Genomic DNA, 20,857 nt, shown 5'->3' on the forward strand with positions numbered 1-20,857 from the left:
GGAACAAGTAGGAGGTCTCGGGTATGGACTAGCAGATACCCCTTGGTCGGAAGAGGAATTCATTTCTTATTGAATGGAAGTTGGGATACAAAAGTCTACCAATTTCGAGAGCTATGCATTGGATTCTAGATTGAGGGATTTAGGGATTGAGGGCTGATTGGGAGATCCTACAAGCTCTAGACATTGCCAGTTCCTTCGTGTCCCCTACAACCCCTCTGGAGCCATATACCCCACCAATTACAGGGTACTCCAGCAGTGCAGTGCAGTGCAGGGGCGGCGGCGGCGGCGACTGCGACGCTCCTTCGTTCTGTGGCTGCTGGCTGTTCAGTGGAGCGTGCGAGCGAGTGGCAAAGAGTGGAGGCAGAGGCAGTGGCAGAGGAAGAAAATGCCACAGAATCAGCCAAAGAGTCAAAGAATATAAAAATTAAAAAAAAAAAAAACACACCAACCAGAGAGAAAAAAAAAACATTGAATTTTGTGTGTGTGTGTAACAGAGAGAGAGAGACAGAGGGCCCTGAGTGTATGTGTGTGTGTGTGTGTGTGAATGCATTTCAAAGAATTTTGATAAAAGGCAGGAGAACAAGAGAGCGTAAGGGGGGGAAGGGGGGGCCTGGCCGCTGCCCGAAGATAAACTCCGTTTTTATTTATTTATTTTGGTTTTTTTTTTGGTTGTTTTTTTTTCGTGTATGTGAAACAAAAGTCAGGAATTTTTTGTTGTTGTAAACCGGTTTTCAGTTTCATTTAATTTCCCCCGCCCTGCTCCCCGCGCCCTGCTCCCCAGCTCCTTCTTCATTGCAAAACAAAACAAAAAAAGCCAAAAAAAAAGAACTTGTGAAGCCGACACCCCTTGGCAAAGCAGAGGAGGGAGAGGGAGGTACAAAGACAAAGAGTAACAGGAGACAGAGACAGTAGGTACTCCCCGAAAAGTAGATCAACCTTCCGAAGGAGCAGCGTTGGCCTAGTTGTTCCCCCCCACCGATCCACCATTCCATTCATAAGTCTGGAATGCCACCACCCCCTCCACCCCCTCCCTCGCAGCACGCAAGGGCCAAGTGGTGGCACTTATTTCCAGCGATTCGGTTGAGGCGGCGCTATAATTGCACGCCCAACGCGGGGCGGGGGGGCACTCATTAGAATGATAATTTGTAAATGCAATTCCATGTGTCTGTCCCCGGTCGGTGCATGCCCCCGCTGCACATAATTGCTGCCCTCTTGCTCGGCTTTTTCTCTGGAAACGAAACGAAACTCAAAGCCCAGCGAAATGGAATATGTTTCAAATAGACAATGTAGACACAGATGGAAATACTTGGCACAACGAGAGAGATGAGATCATTGCGAATACATCAATTGTACAATCGAAATACTTGGTAATGAAAATTCGCAGTAAAAGCGACTATAAATAGCAGCCGAAAATTACAACCGAAGGCAGGGAAAACTCAATGGGAAATATGGGATGGGATGGGATGGGAATAGTTCTCTTGGAACTAAGAATAAGTAATACTATTTTCTTTTTTGGGAATAAACAAAGCTCGTGAGATAATGGAATAGATTACACACCGTGTTCCGTCCGTGTTCTGGTAAAAGTACTATTTTTTGAGTGGCCAGAGCCATATCGATAGCGATAGATTTGAATTCTATTTTCCACTTTTTGAGCGATCAAAATCACTCGAGTGTGACCCTTGCCCGGGGGTTGGGGGCTTAACCTTCCCCCCCCCCGTAATCGGAGCACAACTTGAAAACTGATTTTCCATGTTTGTATCACACACATTTTCACGGCTCGCCCCGCCCCAGTCCTTTTAGTCCTTCAGTCCTTCAGTCCTTAACCCTCTGACATGGGTTTGCCAGGCAGGGAGGCACTTTCACAAAGATTTACGACCGCTGTCAATAGAGCTTTGCATCCGCACAGGCAGCCCTCCTCCAACAACAGTAGCAGAAAGTATTTTCAAATTTAAATCTATTTGTCACTTGCAAAACTTTTGGCTACCTTTTTCACCCCGTCCCCCCGTCACGCCGTCCCCCCGTCCGCAAACACTCACTCATTCACTCACTCCGTTTGGCCTCCGGACCAGGCCGGACTCTTCTGGCCAGCAATGGAAATGGAAATGGAAATGAAAATGGCCGTATGGAAAAAAAGGTAATGCAAAGTGACAGTTACAAATTTGTGCCGAAATCAGCTACGGCTACGGGAAAATGTATTGTATGGCCAAAAGGAACGGGGAGTGGGAGGCCCGAGAGGCAGAGAGCCGAAATGTTCCATTTAAATGAGTTGGATTGGCTATTTAGAGGTGTAGTAGGCCGCCGCATCCACATCCGCATCCACATCCGCATTCATTCAACCAACCATTCATCTATCCTCCGACCGCCAGACATCCCTGGCATCCCACTCAACCGAGCCCATCCTCCGTTTCAACAAGCACTTTCCGCCGTAATGTCCGCCGTTCTGTGACGTCGGTTAGTAAGCATCCCCGAAAATCCCGAAGCTAGAAGATAAACGCACTGCCATGGCAGCTGGGTAACGACCAAGGCGATGCCCTGTAGTCTTTGGATCGAGGTGAGAGGAGAGTGTTGGGCGTGTTACCAGTGTTGGTTAACGCCAAAAATAGTGTACAAAATGCCAATCTTCAGTTTTATGGATTATCTGATCATTTTTTAAAGATAATACCCATTTTGAAAGAGTTGTTTCCTGTTGTGTGGCATGTTTTGATCTTCCAGTGTGGGTTAAGGCAACAATTAAGCAATATTAAGCAAGACTTTCACCATTATTCGAATAATTCTACAGGACTTTATCCAAGGTTAATATTGGAACCTTTTTGGAGAACACTGGGCTACTTTCTGTATTGAATACCGTCTAAACTAGTGTTGGGCAACACAAAAGACAACTCAACACTTTCCTTCAGCAATCCAATGAATTAAAAAGCTAAAATTAAAAAAAGAAAATGCTCCACAAATCCCTTGCCACCCTCTTTGGCCAATGATTGCTGGGTATGCCCAATGGTGGATCCAAGAGGAACAATAACAGAAAAAACAGAAAAAACGAGGTGGAACGTTGTGAGTTGCTGCGGACACCGCAACTCTACGGTTATACCCGATACTAAGTCAGTATGGCTCTCCTCCGGCAGACGCCGCTAATATTTAACGACACGACAAAGAGTGCGTGCGAGAGAGACAGAAAATCAGTCTGAGCGTGACGTCGGGCGCTTCGTAGCCACTGCAAATTGATTTGTTCCTTTTGGCTATAAAAATGACCTGATCTGATCCAGATTCAGCAATCTGATAGATATGGTCTTTATCTATGATTCTGCGTTTTTAGTTTTCTCAAATCTGCAATATTGTGGATGCAACAGATTTTCGTCCTTTGTGGGGGCGGAAGGGGGTGGGGCGAAATTCTGAGATATACGTTTTATAGTGACATCTTAAAGGAGTGTGTGTACCAAATTTGGTTACTCTAGCCTTAATAGTCTCTGAGATTTTTGGTTGCCTCAGATTTTCGTCCTTTGCGGGGGCGGAAGGGGGTGTGGCGAAATTTGGACAGGAAACGGTCAAGGTCCGATATCACAGGAGTGTGGATACCAAATTTGGTTGCTCTGGCTTTTATAGGTTCTCAGATCCTTGAACTCATATTTTGCAATTGGCAAAACCGACCATGAAACCTGTGTGTTAGAGTGAGACAGAGCGAGAAAGAGTGAAATTGTTTTCGTGATTCTGGCTGTAATAATTATACGATCTGGTTCAGATTTTGCACTCTAGAAGATATAGTCATCTTCTACGATTCTGCGTTTTTAGTTTTCTCGTATCGTCGAAATTGTGGATGCCACAGATTTTCGCCCTTTGTGGGGGCGGAAGTGGGCGGGGCAAAGTTTTGAAATATTTTTGGAGCAGTGACATATCACAGAAGTCTGGATCCAAAACATCGTTGCTCTAGCTCTTATAGTCTTTGAGCATTAGGCGCTGAAGGGGACGGACAGACGGACAGACGGACAGACGGACAGACGGACGGACGGACAGACGGACAGACGGACAGACAGACATGGCTCAATCGACTCGGCTATTGATGCTGATCAAGAATATATATACTTTATAGGGTCGGAAACGATTCCTTCTGGACGTTACACACATCCACTTTTACCACAAATCTAATATACCCCAATACTCATTTTGAGTATCGGGTATAAAAATGATTTGCATTTATTTATCTTTGTAGCTCTTCATCGTTCCACCCACCACCCGCCGCCCCTTATCCAGGGACTCCTCTTTATCCACCGGGATGTTTCATCCCTCCTTATCCTGCCCATCCGCTTCGTCGTCCTCTTCCTCGTCCTGGGCCCTTGTTCTGTATTTGAATTGGTTATTATTCTCACACTCTGACGGTGTGGGGGAGGGGGAAGTCTTATTCCTTTATTGTTTTCTCGAACCATTCCCCGTTATTCCACTCCATTCGACTCTGTTTCACGTGGGGAGGGGGAGGGGGTGTGTGGGAGGGGGTGTGGGAGCTCTTGGCTGTCCCTTTGCAAAACACACAAATTTCTATGCTTTTGCTGAATGATAAAAATAATCCCATTTATTGTTTAATGCTTAATAAATAAAGCAATTTTTATTTATTTGCCACAGCATTCCACCCCGCTCCCCCCGCTCCCCCGCTCCCCACATCTTTTCTTCGTATTTTCTGTGTGTTTCTTTTGTTGTTTGCTTTATTGATTTCCCTGCTGTTTTGTTGCTGTTCTGTGGTTGCTTTTGCTGTTGCTATCGTAAGTAAAATATCATCAATTGTTTATTGTTTTGTTAATGTGTTCTCTTGTTGTTGTTTCTTTATTGTTTGTAGTACTTTTCTTGCTTGATTTTACGAACGAACCAACGAGTGTTCCCTCTTGCGGTTGGGTCGTGGGTGGAACGATGGTTAATCATGAGATCCCATCGATCCCCATCGAACAGACGCTTTTTGGGGGTCACAATTCATGGGGGGTGAACGCTTTGAGAGGAGCTATTAGAACAGTCTCTAATTGAGTCATTTATCCAAAGGTTAAACGATAGATCGGGGTGTGCTACAGCCAGGGGAGTGCCAGTGGAATGACAGCAGTGCCAAAAGCTCTTAACAACAAAATAAAAATCAAAAAAATTACATAAAAAATAAAATATACATAAATATGTAAAAGTCTTCTAATTTTCAACTGATTAAAAAATCTACAATGATGCAAAAATATTGCAACTTTAACCAAAACCAACTTCATATATTTTTCCACATTTTTTTTATACATTTTAAACAATTAATATACAGAAAAAATCTTCCATTTTGCAGCCAAACATCTCTTTGGCTTCTCTGGTTTTTTGTTGTTTTTTCATTAGCCCTTTCCTTTCTTGGGCCCCGCTTTGTGTTCGTTTTTCTTGTCATAATTTGTGCCCACCTGAAACGAGCAGAGTTCATCTTCCACTTAACCTTTGGCTCTGGCCAACTTTGGTTAAAGTTTAGCTTTTAAAACCTCTGCTTAGGGGATTTTTTGCTGGGTTGGCAAAACCTTTTTGGTTTTGAGCTGGTTTTTTGATGGAGTCTGCCCATTTGCCTGCACTCTACTTTCGGCCCAGTTGTGCGGCTCTGAGTGGCCCGGCCCTTGGGGCTTACAGCACACCAGCCTTAAGATCTGCATCTTTCTGGCATCGAATTAGCTTTCGGTGCAAAATAATAATGCTGGCGAAAGCCCTATTGGGTTCATATACGTTTCGATGCACTCTCCCACACCACACCGCACCGCACCTCCCTCCCCTCCCCCCGCCCGCCTGTTCACGTGTTAAACAGGAAACCCGAGGCTTGGGGGTCGGGACTGCTATCGCTCCAATCGCATCTACATACTCGAATATGGCTGCCTTGCATCCTGCCATCCTGCCAGGCTGCCATCCTGTCGGTTCTGCCCTACTGCCAGTTCTGCCTGATTTGCCCAATTGTGCAGCTCCCCCTGGCTTGGGGGAGGGAAAATAATAAAATTGATTGCATTTTTCACGCTCCACGTGGAAGCTCTCCTCCACTCCTCCACTACTCTCCCCTCCCCTCCTCTCTGGGCTTCCTGCAGCAGTGGCACGGCGACGACGACCCAGTTTTTACTCCGCACACATGAGGATCCAAGAGTCAAGAGGCTGTTCTGACCAAAAAAGCAAAAAAAAAGAGAAGCAAAAATAAAGAGAAATAACACAAGGAACGATGGAAGTTTTTGCATAATGCGGGGTTTGCACTGGCGAACAATAGCCGGCCCCCCGCCCCCTGACCCCCGTCCCCAGTCACCCAGCCACAGCGCGAACCCTGCTTATACCCTGTAAGTCGCACATCCGGATACCCAGTAGATCTGGAGCCACCCTGTGCACCTGTGTACAGTGGACACCCTGTGCCACAAGCGTACATCCTTCCGTGCATGCTTCCTGCACACCCTGTGCATAATAGATGTTCCCTCCACCCTTCCCTCCTGCCACGAGCTGGAACTTTAGGTATATGTTGACCTTTGTCCTGCCCCCCCACACCTCCTCTGAAAGGTTCATTGCCTTGCAGGTCACAGCCATAGAGCCGGATTCGTAGTTAAATTTTAATGCTGTTTATTAATTTCCAGCCTTGTTCTGGTTCTTGTTTCTATATACATTTCCAGGGGGCGTTGGGGGGTGGGGAGGGGCACCACCACACCAAATGTTTGAGCAACTTTTCCGGCCGTGCAGGTGTGGCTCCTATCCCGTATCCGTATCCGTCGCCTCATTTCAAATTTACAACTTTTAATTGAAACAAAAAAACACTAAGCAGGATATCGTGATGAAATATTACTGCAGCAGCAGCACTTTTTTGGGGGGGAAGAGCGTGCAACAAGTGGCACGAGAGGAGTCCAGTTTCGTGACTCTGCATAGCTTTTTTTTGGCGGCTTCGGCTTACGCTCTTAATCACCGGAACTTGATGGCCAACAAAGCAGCAATTAGCGAGAAGTAACACCCACAGCCCACTGCCCACCACCCACCACCCACTGCCATGGGGCATGCCCCATGAGCACAACAACAATCGGGCCAAAGCCGGCCGCTTGTAAGTTTTCTTTGTTCGCTCAAGTGGCTGTGTGCCGTGCCGCCTCCTTACAACTGTATTTTAAGCGGCTTTTTCTGGAATCCCGTAAAGGTATTACGCGGAGAGCACTTACGGAATTGAACAAGTTTCCCGGAAAAAAAATGGAGTTTTCCCCAAAGGAAAATAATAGTTTAACAGGCAGAGCAGAGAGTTTTCCACCTCATTTCTGTGGTTTTGCCGAGCAAAACACTTGTGGAAATCTCTCGATAGTTGGCCCCTTTTTGGGTCTGCTCCTTCACCCACAGCATAGGTGATGGCTGGAGGAGTTCATCTCCATAGAAGTGCCGCTTTTACCAGCTTTTGCCACAGAAAGCTGTCCGATCAGTCTGCCAGGCTGTTGATCGATACCTCCACGGGGAGGGCTACTATTATTTAAAGAATTAATAATCGAATTCGAAGCCTTAATGGGATCGTTCAAAGCCTTTGAGAGGCTAAAGCGCGGGCTTTAGGTCCCGACATTTTTTTATATGGCAATTAATCTCCAAGAATTCTCGAAAAAATAAATATTCCACAGAGACGTTTGCTGTGTTTTAAACCGTGAATAAAAGTACCTTTCGTGCAGTATTTTTCCTGAAAGCACAATAATATATATTTATTTTCCATGCCATGTTCTGCGTTTCCTGCAGAGCTCTCCCTCTCTCCCGCTCTCCCTCTCTCCCCCTCGCCTCTCTCGTTGTGAGGCATATTTCAATTATTCACACTCGACATTTAATTGCGTTAATTAAAGCAACGTTGAACATTTATTGCGGCTCGAAGCGAATCTGCATGCGCACTCGTTCGGCGGTGTCCTTATCGCTGATTCTTTCCTTTTGCATTTCCGGCCTTAATTGAATGCAGAAATACCCTTGGAGCCCTCGGGCGCCTTTCAATGCCAATTAGCGGAGTCTGCCGTGACCTCTTGCCCGACCTTTTTTACGTATAAATATTATTGATAAACTCTTTGGGCTGTCGGACTTGCTCACTGAGTGGCTGATTGATTGATTGATTGATTAATGCATATTTATGATTGCCAAATAGAGAAAGAGAGAGAGAGAGAGAGAGAGAGCGGGGGAGGCTATGACTTTTAACAATTGAATGGCAAAGATTTCAGAGAACAGTCTTTGTCCTTTTGTTTCCATATGGCTAAGAGCTAAGAGACACCTGCCACAGCCACTGCCACTGGCTGTGCCACTGGCTGTCTGCTGCCCCAATAAATAATTGATTAAACAAATGGCAGGTCCCCGCTTCGACCCCGCCCAGACGAATGGCAGCGTATGAGTGACACTTTAAGCAGCGCCTTCTGCCTCCCCAAAAAACAAGCCGAATTCCACCCTGTATTCGTGCCACTTCAATTTGCAACACAGACCAGAAATTCATGCGATTGCGATCCCTCTCTCTTTCGCTGCTTCAGTGGAATGAAAACAATGAAAACAATAATAATAACAATAATAATAAAGCACATAAATAAATAATAGGCCGCTCGACATGCAGAAAAGGACGACACGTGGATGGACACACGTCATGGCAAAGAGTCCTGCTGCCAGGAGTACTCGAAGGACGTGCAAGGGAGGGGAATACATTTTTGGAGGGGGCCCAGCACCGGAGACAAAGAGAATTTAATATCAAATATTTGGAAAATCCCACTAGAATCTCTTTCAAAGTAAAATCTTCTCCCAAATATGAAATTTGTAGCTAAAATTTAATTTTCAAAGATTTTCCTTAAGTTGCCATCAAGCGGTAGCCCAGAAGATTTTCAAAGTATTTTGGCAAAGAAAATTCAAGAAAATCTGCACCAAAAACGTAGATTGCAGGGGGAATTAGGAGAGAGAGAGAGATAGAGAGAGAGAGATCTTTGGGACTCCAAAGGAGGAGCGCCTTCTGATGTTCTCTGCCAAAGAAACGTTCTTAAACGATCATCTGGGAGCTTTGGTTTTTATTCTCACAATAAGTTATTATTGAGGGAGTCTTGTGGAAGAAAAACAATCATTCATTGAAGAACTTATCAGAGATTTTCCTGTGGGAAGATGTGCTTCTAAGGAAGTTTATCTTTAGAGAAGTTTCACTCCAAAGAACGGCAAAAGTAAAGCCAAGAAATACCCGTGTATAGTGCCGCCCTTTACTCGGTTTTTGTTGGTGTGATTATTGCAATTAAATACTGCACATAATTCCCCATCTAATGATATACCTCCCTCCCTGCCTCCCTCCCTCCTTCCCCTCCCTCGCTGCCTAGAAGCGATTATCAAAGAGAGAGACCGCGCTTATCGCTTAAGCCTCGAACATTATTTAAGCCCACCAAAAGACACGCAGAGCGAAGGTGGAAGGAGAGGGGCTAAAGAGAGAGAGGGAAGGGGAAACAGATGCTCACATAGAGGGGAAAAAAACACAGCCAAAGCCGACAAGTGTTGGCCGCCGCTTCCGTTTCCGGCTGCTGCTGATGATGATGCTGCCTCTCTCTCCCTCTCTCTGCTGCTGCTGCTGCGGCTGTTGTTATCAGTGCAAATCCCTGCACTAAATAACTGTCTGTCAGGCGGCAGCCTGTAGTAAGTACTGCCTGGCCCCAAGATACCGCCGAAAACCCCCACATTCCGCCCACCGATTCCCAGTCAATTTTGTAAAGAAAACTTTGACAATTTCTGGTAGAGAATATGGCTGCTCTCTAAGTAGACGAGACCCGAAACTTTGCCTACAAGGCTTCAGTCTATAAGGAAGACGACCCCCACAACGAGCAAAAGGGAGACCATATTTTACATAACTCTGTAGGCAATAAAAATTAATTTGCTTGGCCATTTTGGCAAGTGCTTAATTTGTAAACGAGAGAGGGAGAACCACCCCCACTGCTCCCCTCCTCCCCGTTGGTGGGGGGGTGCGGGGAGGTCAGCCGTCATGGAATCGGTACTCAAATTGCTGGCTAAAAAGGGAACAAGAGGGGTGGAGGGGTGGGGAGGGGCGGGGAAATGGCCATCAGGGGAATTAGGGAAATGTCCATGTGGCATGAGTTTTGGGGATAAAGTAACTTTTGCATGGAGTTTGCCATCGAAAGAGGAAGTGTTGACAGCAATCCCCAAAGGGGCAGAGCCCTACTCCCACATCAGAGCTTATGGAACTAATTGTGGGACTGGAACTAGTTCAGTGAACTACTGCGGAACTTAAGAAGTTTGATTTCTGAAGGAAGGGAGTCCTTTTCGATTGCATTTTCCATTTCTAAGGCCATTTTCCCCTCTTTGATTCCACTAAAAAATGGAATAAACAAATTCTAGAAACTGTTTTCGATGAAATTTATTGGGTTCGGATCGTGGAAGGGATAAATCTTTCCTTAGAAGTGTGTCTTGTGAAGACAGTAGCTTTTGGGATCGAAATAGAGGGTACAGATGGCTCTTGAAATCTGAAATAAATCAATTAAATAATTTTAAGAGACTTTTATTAATTTTTAATCATTTTGGGTAGTCATTCTTGTGGAAAATCTTGTATAAAAAATGTTTAAAAATTAAACAAAAACTAATGTCTGAAGTTTATGCATGGAAAACCCTCCTAAGAACACAGCCTTTTATGATGAAGCGTGGCCTCTCGCTTAGGGGAAATTTGTGCAGAGTATCGAACCTCTCTCTCCCTCTCTCTGTGTAATGAAAAAGAGCATACGAATATCGTTTATTGTGTCATGAATTTCCCTTTGGGGGCCAGTTATTTCACAGATTTTATCGTTCAACTAAACGACAGAAAACAACACCAAAAGCAACAAGCAACAGAAAACATTCAGCAATCCTGCAATCCTGGAAAAACACACTGTCCGTGTGTGTGCGCGTGTGTGTGTGTGCAAATGGCGATGAATGTTTTGCAATAAAACAAAAGTCGAATGAGTCGAATGAGAGTGCCGTCGCATTGTTGTGGCTGTTTGTTGTTGCTGTTTTCTCGGTTGTAATTGCTGTGTGTCCGACCCCCAGGAATGGGCCATAATACTCGTGGTAGCCGTTGTAGTGTGTGCTGCCTGTTAATTATGTAGTTGACTGTGCGAATTTATTGTTATGTCGGGCACTGTGGATCACCCATCCAGGCAGCCCCACTTGAGGCCCATTTGAAGGCGTCTTTCAAGTAAGAACTTCCTCATTTGCAGGCATCCAAACGGGCGGCTGCTGCAACAATTTGTTGTACGTATATGTGTGGTTTTTTCCTCTTTGTTTTTTTTTCGGACACAGTTGGTAGTTGATTAAAAACAGCGCTGGGTAAACAAATGGAATCATCAACGCTTTTTGTCGCTCTTGACTTTGACCTCTGTGCGGGTCTCTCTCTCTCCCTCTCTCTATATTGGAGCTTCCGCTTTGACAGACAGACGGCCCTCTCGAGGGGGGAGGGGCGGGGAGGGGTCCAACCCCATCCCATGAAAAATGTCAAGTAAAATGCGACAAGAGGCACGACCTCGACAGCCCCCAAGGGTGGGGCCTTGTTAGACCGGTGGGAGGGGGTGGGGGTGTGAGAGGCTGCTGTCTGGACAGGCATGTGGCATGTGGCATGTGGGTGGGCATTACGTAAATCTCTCTCTGGCTGTCTCTCAGTCTCTGTGCATTTAATGCATACAAATTGCTCTGATTTAAGGCCTGGAAAAATGCTGAACAAAATTCAAGCATCAAGGAACGCACGAGGCATGGGCCGTGCGGCACGAGGCAGAGCGAGGCCTCTGCATATAATGCGCCCCCGTGCCAGCCACTCGAAAGTGTGTCTGTGCTGAAGGAGATGACAGGAGTACTCGTTCATCTGTGTATCTTATGGGGTTAATATACATGCGAAATACACATGCATATGCACATTTTATAGGGTTAATATGGATACATCTTTTGGCTTATGAAATGGATGTCAGCTCTTGCCAGAAACAGGGTTAATCCGCACAAGAAAAGGGCTTAAGAGGCAGGGATCTACCCACCGTTTTGGGACGTACAGCTTTCACACACACACGACGCGTGTGACAGAGCTTAAAAGCTCTCGCCTTTGATTGCCAAAGCTCACCAATACCATCGCACACTCACACACACGAATACTAAGCCACGAAGAGTGCGAAAATGTTTCCATCTGTCAAGCGCTACTCGAAAAATATTTTTAAAATGATTAATAAGTTTTCCCCCGCCGCATTTTCCAAGCTGTCAATTTCAGGGCGAGAAAAACTTTTCCAATAACCCTAGTGGTTCTGTGTGGCATAAGTGGCCATCAGTGCCCCCTCTTTTTACACTTGCAACAAGCCATTTTTTTTTGTATTTTATTTTTTTTTTGTGCGTGTCAACGCGTTTCGGTACTCCAGCGTGCAACGAATTGCGGCAGCCAGTGGCAAGTGCAGTGCAGGGAGTTATTTATCTTTCAACAGCATGGGGGGGGGGGGGGGGCAGCAGCAGGACGGGGGGGGGGGCAACATCATATTTTATTCAAGGCAAAAGTGTCATGTGCATCCACGAACAGAGCCCCACTCTGCCCAGGCAGGCAGGAGGGCAGGCAGTCAGTCAGCGCCAGTCTTCCACTTGGCCAGGCATGAACTCTGACCCGACACGCCTGATTCTCCGACTCTGCGACTCTCCGCCCCTCATTGGCTGTCCGGCAGCTGGGTGGCAAATGGCTTTTAATTGCCGCCACACAGACGAGACAGCGCGAGCATCGAGAGGAACGTTTTTCACTCAATAAAAGAACCCCCCACACCCCCCGTCCCCCCCAAAATAGACGCCAGGGATGTTGAACTTTGACACGCGCGCGCACAAACAAATCGGAGGCAAGAAATCCAAACAAATCTTTGCTTCAATCAAAGACTGATCCGTTTCCCCTTCCACTGCCCCTGCCCCTTCCCTTCCGTTGTTGCCACATAATTAAATCCGAAAACAAAAATTCATTAAACAACTGGGAGGAAATTTTGTAAATAAAAACGCGGTGCATAGCGGAGCAGCAGGGGAGATCTCTGGGATGCCCCAAGAAGTGGCCACCATTTCGGAGAGAGGGAGAGAGCACCTTAGGGGCCTCAAAGGGTGGTTCAGATACATTTATCTGTGAGATAAGCGACCGAGGGCGGCTGCTGCATGATGCGTGAACACATTTCTGCATAAGATACGATATTTGTGGGTATCTGAGGTATCTCTTTGAAGCCGAGGGGCACTGCTGCATGACTGTATCTGTGTCTGTATCTAAACTGTAACTAACTTTGGTTTAACGCTTCTTTTCTTTCAGGTAAGCTTGCCACACGCGTGATGTAGTATTTATTGTGGCATGAAACAAGTACAAGTGCTGTCCCAATGCCCCAAAAGAGCAGCAGCAACCCAGTGGCAAATCCCAACAATCGGAGGTCTTTAGAGAAGGAACAGAACAGCGACTGCCTTGACACGACTACTGGCAACTATTGTGTGGCAGACACATTGACGTCGCACAAGGAAAAGAACTGAAGCAGAAAGGGGTGGCGGCGAATGCCTGGATTGGAGACTGTGTGGCACAGTGCCCGGGCTTGGTTGCCGCTGCCGCTGCCGCTGACAGTTGGACAGATCGGACGGACAGACAAACGAAGGCACGACCCACCGAACGCAGCATGGAAAATTGATAATGAGTCGCAGAAGGGGGGACGACGACGACGATGTTGCCGTATTTGGCAGCAATGTCTGATAGAGGGGACTGAAGATGAATGAATGAGGCATGAATGAGGGGCGGCAGATAGATGGATGCATGAATGAGCTGCTGACCAGCGACGACTGACTGCAGTTTCTATGGATAAATGGAATGGACATGTCTGTATGTCTGTATGTCTGTGGATAGAAGCGTGGAAAGCAATCAAGCGTTGGATAAGATAGAGCCATGCCTCCCCAAAGGCCCTGCCTGCCATCCAGCCTGCCATCCAGCCTGCCTGCCTGCCCGCCCTGACTACCCAAAAAGTTTTAATTATGATTGACATGCGGTTGGCGTCGACATCCTCCATGCCCCACGCAAACATCAGCCCGCGCTGGCTTTGTGGCTCTGTGGCACTGACTCTGGAATCGATTTCGACACAACTTAATTTCTGGGCTGAAGAGGGTTGCTGATTGCCCTTCTCCCACCCTCCCCCCCCCGTCACAAGCCCCTGCCGGCAGAGTGTTGAAACTCATCAGTCAAAAGCAGCAGCCATGCCACGCCGCACCGACAATTGCAACACGGAAACCAGGCAGAAACCATCCCTCAAATGGACAAAAAAATCTGCCCTCCAGATGGAGGAGGGTTGAATCGAGAGTATCCCAGAGACCCCCTTCAGGCAGACAGACAGACGGGCAGACAGCCAGATAGATACGGCCACAGAGAGCGAGTATCTATCGGATACACACAGCAAAATATTAAATTATAGTCGCATTAACTGCGCAAACACGCAACATGACAAAAGTCTCTGTCTCTGCCTCTGCCTCTGCCTCTGTGTGTGTGTGTGTGGCTTGTGGCATGGCATAAATCTGCGGCACGCAACAAGAAATATGTATTTAAACGATGGGTTAGCCACCGCGACAGATACGCGACCGCCTGCCATGGGGAACGCTTTTTCCTATCGATTTCATGCAAATTGTGGGGCGCCTGGCGGGGGGGAGGGGGCCCCAAAAAAGATGCCTAACGCTTGAGCAAAAGTTTCTTAGAAATGGCATCACATGGAGGCTCATAAATGTACGCGAATTTTTGGTTGAAAAGAGCTTAGTATATGGGAAATATTAGACTCGATTTTATTTATATTTTTTGTTGATGGAAAGTTTCCATTTCCTAAGCGTATTCCTCCCCAACCTTTAATAATCTTTCGTGCCGTGTAACTTTTTTGAGGGAGAGCTTTTCGCCATTTAATTACAGATAAAAAACAGCATAAACTTTACATTAAAGTCGGGGGGGGCGCCTCCACCCCCCCCCCCCCCCCCCCCCCCCCCCCATTCGCAAGGAAAACTTTTGGGACCCAGAAAAACTTTTGGCGAAATGCCGTCCTGTCTGTGCGACTCTGTGCATTTCCTTGGAGCGTTCGTTGAGCGTGACAAACATCACTTATCATTCACACTGTCATCCCCCGAAACATTATGTCAGATTTCTTATTTATATAATGGTCGTAAAGCAGTTGTACTTTTTGCCGACTGTCCTCCCTCACAGCCATTTATCCTTTTCCATTTGAATATTAAAGATTGTGCCTGCCTGCCGGGGGGTCATATGAGAACAAAAAAAAACACTGTGCCCAAAAACTACCAGCGTACACTGAGAGAAAGCGGACAGAGACAGGGATAGCCTGGAGACGGGGTGGGTGGTGGTAGGGGGCAGGAAAATAGACGCCTCGTCAGACAAACTTCCGTTCCATTTAAGCCGTTAAACGCACAAACGCATTCATCTTAATTAACGGTAAAAGATGGGCCACGAGCGGTGGCAGGGGGTGTGTGGCAGGAATCGGGCTCGGTGGCAGGTGGTGCTCTCGCAGTGTACGGGGGCCACGGGTTAATGGGGGGTGGGGGGAGGGGCTCAAAAAGTTTGCCGACGCCAAACGGAACGACATTGATGTCGCATGCAAAACACAACAACAACAACAACAACACTGCCGCACGCACGCACACAAAAAGGTTGTGCAGGACGAACCCAACACTGCGCACCCCTAAACAACACTGGTAAACGGGCCCCACCCCCCCTCGGCAATGGGAAGGAATGAATGATTGCCGGGCCGCGCCGCGCCGCGCTCTTTGTTCATGTTTTTGCTTGAAATATTTTTGGATTGAGAGTGGACAAACGGAGGCGAAGCCGAGGCCGTAGCCCAGACAGGAGTTCTCGTTCCCGGGCACTCGCCGCCGCCGCCGCCGCAACGAACGGAAGTGAGGCAAAGCGGAAGCTCGCTCATACGCCATGGCGTTGGGTCGGTGGGTGGATCGGGGCGGTCGGGGGGGTCGGGGGGGTCGGATCGCTGCCCAAACATTTGAAAATTGAATAAAGCGCAAGTTTTCGCGTGCCAAAAATTGTGTGTTTCCTTCTTCTTGGCGCTCCCCTTTTTCCTCTGTGTGTGTGTGTGTGTGTGTTTTCCTTATCCATTTTTCATTACCAGAAACCGGCACTAGGAAATTACTTGAGAAAACCCGCCATCGGCCAAACGACGACAACGACGACGATGACGACGACGACGACTTTTGCGCAGATACTTTTGGGCCAGCGATAAAAAGGTCGCGGCCGAGGCCAGGCCCGGGTTCAGGGCGGAGGGACGTACAACTCAATAAGCCAAGTTAACAACAGTCCATCGACTCGACGCGACTCTGGCCGTGGGCCTACCCTTGTCTGTATCTGTATCTGTGTCTGTATCTGTGTGTGTGTGTGTGTATCTGTACCTCTGACAGTTACCTAATAGCAAAAACATAGATAAACCATTAAGTTTTTTGGACCTAAAAGACCTAACGGCCAACCGAACAGAAAGTTAAATTTTTCTCATACGCGAAACGCGATCGATAATTGCCGCTAAAAGATAAATTACCCACCGTTGCTGGAGAGCTTTCCCCCTCTTCCCCTCCCTCTATCTATCCGCCGCAGTTGGCTAATAGCCACGCTGATTCCATTAATTTGCCAAATGACAGGAGTCCCCCCCCCCCTCTTCCCACCCAAAAAAAGGAGCAGAACGAACGGTAGTCCTGGCTGTCCCCTGCTTTCCCGGGCATCCCGCTTCAGCTCCATTTTGACACTAATTAATCAAGTTTTATTCCCGTTTTCTCTCTGTGATTTTCACTCGCTTTCTTCTTCTTTTTTTTGTTATTTGGGGCCGCTGGGCCATTTATAAGAAATAAGCTTTGAATAATTCCAAGCAGGAAATATTCGAAAATTCCTCATCATCCCCGGGGGAATAGTTTATCATTTCTGCAGGTTTTTGGTTTTGTGGGGGTCTATTTTTTTTACCAAGGCGATAAAATATATCAAGCTCAGAGATAACACAAATCCCCAAGGAGAGGAGCCAAAAAATGAGAGGCAGAAATATACATCATATTATTTAAATATTTTTCAAGTGCTTTATATTTCGATTAAATGCGAGATTCCTTCTTGGGGAATTGTATTCCATTTCAACGAGGGCTACCATTAAATATGGGTGTTCTGCTTTCTCTGAGTGTATCTGAGTGTTAATTTTCTTAAGGATTGATCTGTGAAGGGCAAGGCAAAGGCTCTCTCTCTCCTGCTCCCTCAGCCACTGGAGATCCACGTGTGGACTGCTGCCTATTGGCTCTGTCTTCATTTGAATCTACTCTTTGTATGGCCATAAATTTGGAGCTGCTAATATCCCGACATCATAAATATCTGAGGATACGGATGGCTAACCAAGTGTCACCGCAGTGGGCGAGAGAGCTCCAGTCTCTTCGCACTATAAATAAATTTAAATTAATTAAAGCACACGGTTAGGGGGGGGAAGGCGACCCCCCCCGCTGGTGACACAAATAAATCTGTAGAAAAATATGCAAGCCGCAGAACATAAATATTTCTCATATTTTAAATGAAATATTCTCTTCGTTTTTGGTGATTTATTAAACAAATATTTGAGCAATAAAATTGATGAAAAATACCACAAAAAGGGGCGGGCAGGCAGCAGGCACCCAAAAATTGTTGTAATAAATTGAGGCTAAAAATATAAATATTTTGGCCAGAACTGTATCTGTATCTGTATCTATGGGATGCGTATATCAAGCCACAACGGAAAAATGTTGGCAGCTTTTCGGGCTTTACAACATTAAAAAACTGAGCAAAATGCCAAAAATATATATGTACGTGAATATATATTTGAAATGTTTTTGGCCCGTTGCTCGGCCTTTTTTATGTTTTTTTTTCTGTTTTTTTTTTTTGGCGCTCTGCTAAATTTAGCGAGCAAATATTTGTGGCCCAAAGAGAAGCGATGCTCCCTCTGCCGCTGCTTATGCAATGCATCTCTCCTCTCGAAGATGTGTGGGGGATATTTTTGGGGGCTGCCCTAGCAATTTAATTGCCTCTCAAGGGAAGGGGGGGAGGGGTGAGGGGGGAAGGGGGAGGCTGCCACCAAGTGTCAAAGACCCTGTGACCGAATGCCCAGCCGACTCGGACCCAGACTCTGGCAAATCGAATCGAAACAAGAAATAAAATAAAATATCAAATGAGAAAACGCTGACAACTTGGCAGCACTTTCATCGGGCAGTGTGGCAGTGGAAGAGCCGCTTCAATGCGTTCAATTAGATGCCAGACCATCTCCAGAATTGAAGGGGCTGCTTATAGGATATTTTATGATAAATCGAAAGAAATCGAAAGCCCAGACCTCCAACAACTCCTCCTCCAACTCGAGACTCGAGTGGATCGCCCGAGGAAACTATCTAAAATATGGATTTATCCCTTCGTTGCTTCTTTCTGCCAAATAAATTGCATCAAAAAACTGCCTGCCTGCCCAACCCACAAGACAGATGGCGTTTTCTTTTCTCTAGTCTTTTTTTTTTGTGTTTTTTAGTTGCCAAATTAACGTGGCGTAGACTTGCAGCACAGACTGTCGCCGGGCCGTCATTGTCGCTCTTCGGTTCGACTGCTGCCGCTGCTGATGAGTCAGACGGCAGTGCCCAACGCCCCTCATCGCAAGATCCAATCTCATGCCCCCTCATTCTTGCCTCTTGCCACCGTGGTAGCCCCCCCCCGTCTCGTGTCTCGTGTCTCGCGTCTCGCTTCTCGCGTCGCTGTCTCTGTTTCAGACAGCAGTCAGCAGTTTGCATTTTAATTTTCATTTGTGCATTTGACTGTGAAAATCGTTTTTCTATATGCCACACACACAAAAAACAAACACAAGAAAAGAACACGCCGAAAAGGTGTGCGCCTCGACATTGGAATACCCCTGGCTCTCCCTTTGCCCTGCTTTTAGTACAGGGTATCGGCGGCCATAGAGAACCCCAAAAACAATTGCAGTTTTCCCTCTGTTTTGCCTTTTGGGACACTCGCTTTTCCAAGACGTTTTTTGTTTGTGGCAAATCGAATGCGTTTTCGTTTTTGCATTAAACTTAGTTGCTCGCTTTCTGCTGCACGTGCTTTGATGATGCAACAGAGGCCAGAGCGACACACGCTGCCAGAATTGATTATTCAGATACAGATACAGATACATTTGTATCGTATGAGCTGCACAACTGCTTGACTGCTCAAATTGGCAACAGACTAAAGCCAATTGCCAATTGACTTGACTGCTGGCTGTGCTAATTGTTAAGCCAACACGCAACAGAGCCAGAGCCAGAGCCAAACCGAATGGAAACGAACGTTAAATGGACACAAAATCGCACTCGCACTCGCACTTTTCCTAGTAAAATGCACAAACAAGTGCTGGCAACAAAAGTCAAAAGCGAAGGGGAGTATTACATAAACGCATCGACAATAGGGGGACTTCTGAAAACGCTGAACAAGTTTCAGAGTACAGTGGAAGCCAGCCCAGAAATGCTCTGGGAATGTGATTAAATATTCCCTTCTTTAAGGATCTTTACAGGCCATAGGCTTAAGCGATTGATTGTTTTTCTGGTTTTCATTGAGGGGAACCCCCTTTAAGCATGTGTATCGATTAAGTTCCCCCACTCACACACACTCAAGTGGCTTATCACACACTCTCCACTCCACCCCACTCGACATTCACCCATTGAGTTTTCCTAGAAATTCGATGTTTATTCCTCTTCGACAATGGGCCGTCGTTCATGCTGTCCGCTCCATTCAAGTTCATTGCCATTTCTGTGTGCTGATTGTGCCAAAAATAATGATAATGATAAGATTGCAGAGCGATAAGTGTGCTTGTTTGTCCAACAGAACAGAACGGAACGGAACGGAGGACAGACTGTACCTGTGGAGAGGCAGAAAAACAATTCTGCGCCAGACAATGCGACGGCAGTGTGTCAAACAGCGGCAGCAACCCACAGCCAATGCAGCCAGTTGGGGGTCATTGTGGCCAGTCCCAGTAGTGACATCATCCTCGCCCCTCGCCACTCGCCCCTCGCCACTCGCCCCTCGCCACTCGCCACTCGCTCCTCGTACCGAAAGGCAATTAAATCTAATGCGTCTGCCAGATTTTCTACTCTCGAAGCTCTCGAAGTCTCCCGGTCCGGGCTTTTAAGCAATTTAATGACTAGACACATTTGTTGGCCATTTCCATGCGCGTTTTCGGCCGCTTGGCATTTGATTGATGCACTTTTACGAGCCCGTGTGGGTGGCGGTGTGGGTGGCGGTGTGGGTGGGAATGTGCTCGTAATTGTTTTTAAATAGCCCCAAAATATAGTGCCCGAGGCTGCCCAGACTGCAATATAGAAAGTCTCCTCCGGCAGCGGTTTTCATTCATTAATTTATTTATTTTTATGTGAACACCCCCTCTCACCCCCCCTCCCCCACCGGTGCGGCGGTGGGTCGTCGGGCCACGGCGTTTAACACTTAATTAATGCATATTTAACCGTCGGGCAATTTTGAAGCTGGCTAATTACAAGACTCTTTGCGCCCCCGAGGGCGTTGCTTCGATTGGCTCCGCCGGAGGTGGGGGTCTCGGTGTCCCAGTGTTAATTTAAATAAACGGCATCTCCCTTTTTTTCCACCGCAACACGCAAACTCCAACACAGCCCCGAGGCATAGACAGCGGGTGCTCTGGAGTGACACGAAAAAAAAAACGCTGTAAAATCTACAAAATTATCACTTTATTATAATTATTATACTGGCGGGCGTTTTGGCCTTATCAGCGGTATTTTCTTAACTGGCCCGAACCGTGCTACGCGGAGTACTTGTTGTGTTTCTGCCACAACAATTGCCGAGAGGCCGTGACAACAGCAGAGTGCCATGAACCCCTTTTTCTAGGAACGGGAATAACAATTACCA

At 46.8% G+C, this 20,857-nt stretch overlaps 1 protein-coding gene across 1 annotated transcript in view; it reads left to right on the top strand.

Moving 5' to 3' along the window:
• dally (division abnormally delayed protein) overlaps positions 1 to 20,857 on the top strand; it is a 72,949-nt gene that overhangs the window by 13,471 nt on the left and 38,621 nt on the right. The gene's annotated exons all lie outside the window — the stretch shown is intronic.

Source organism: Drosophila pseudoobscura, chromosome X (genome assembly GCF_009870125.1).
Source record: "Drosophila pseudoobscura strain MV-25-SWS-2005 chromosome X, UCI_Dpse_MV25, whole genome shotgun sequence".
Lineage (NCBI taxonomy): Eukaryota > Metazoa > Arthropoda > Insecta > Diptera > Drosophilidae > Drosophila > Drosophila pseudoobscura.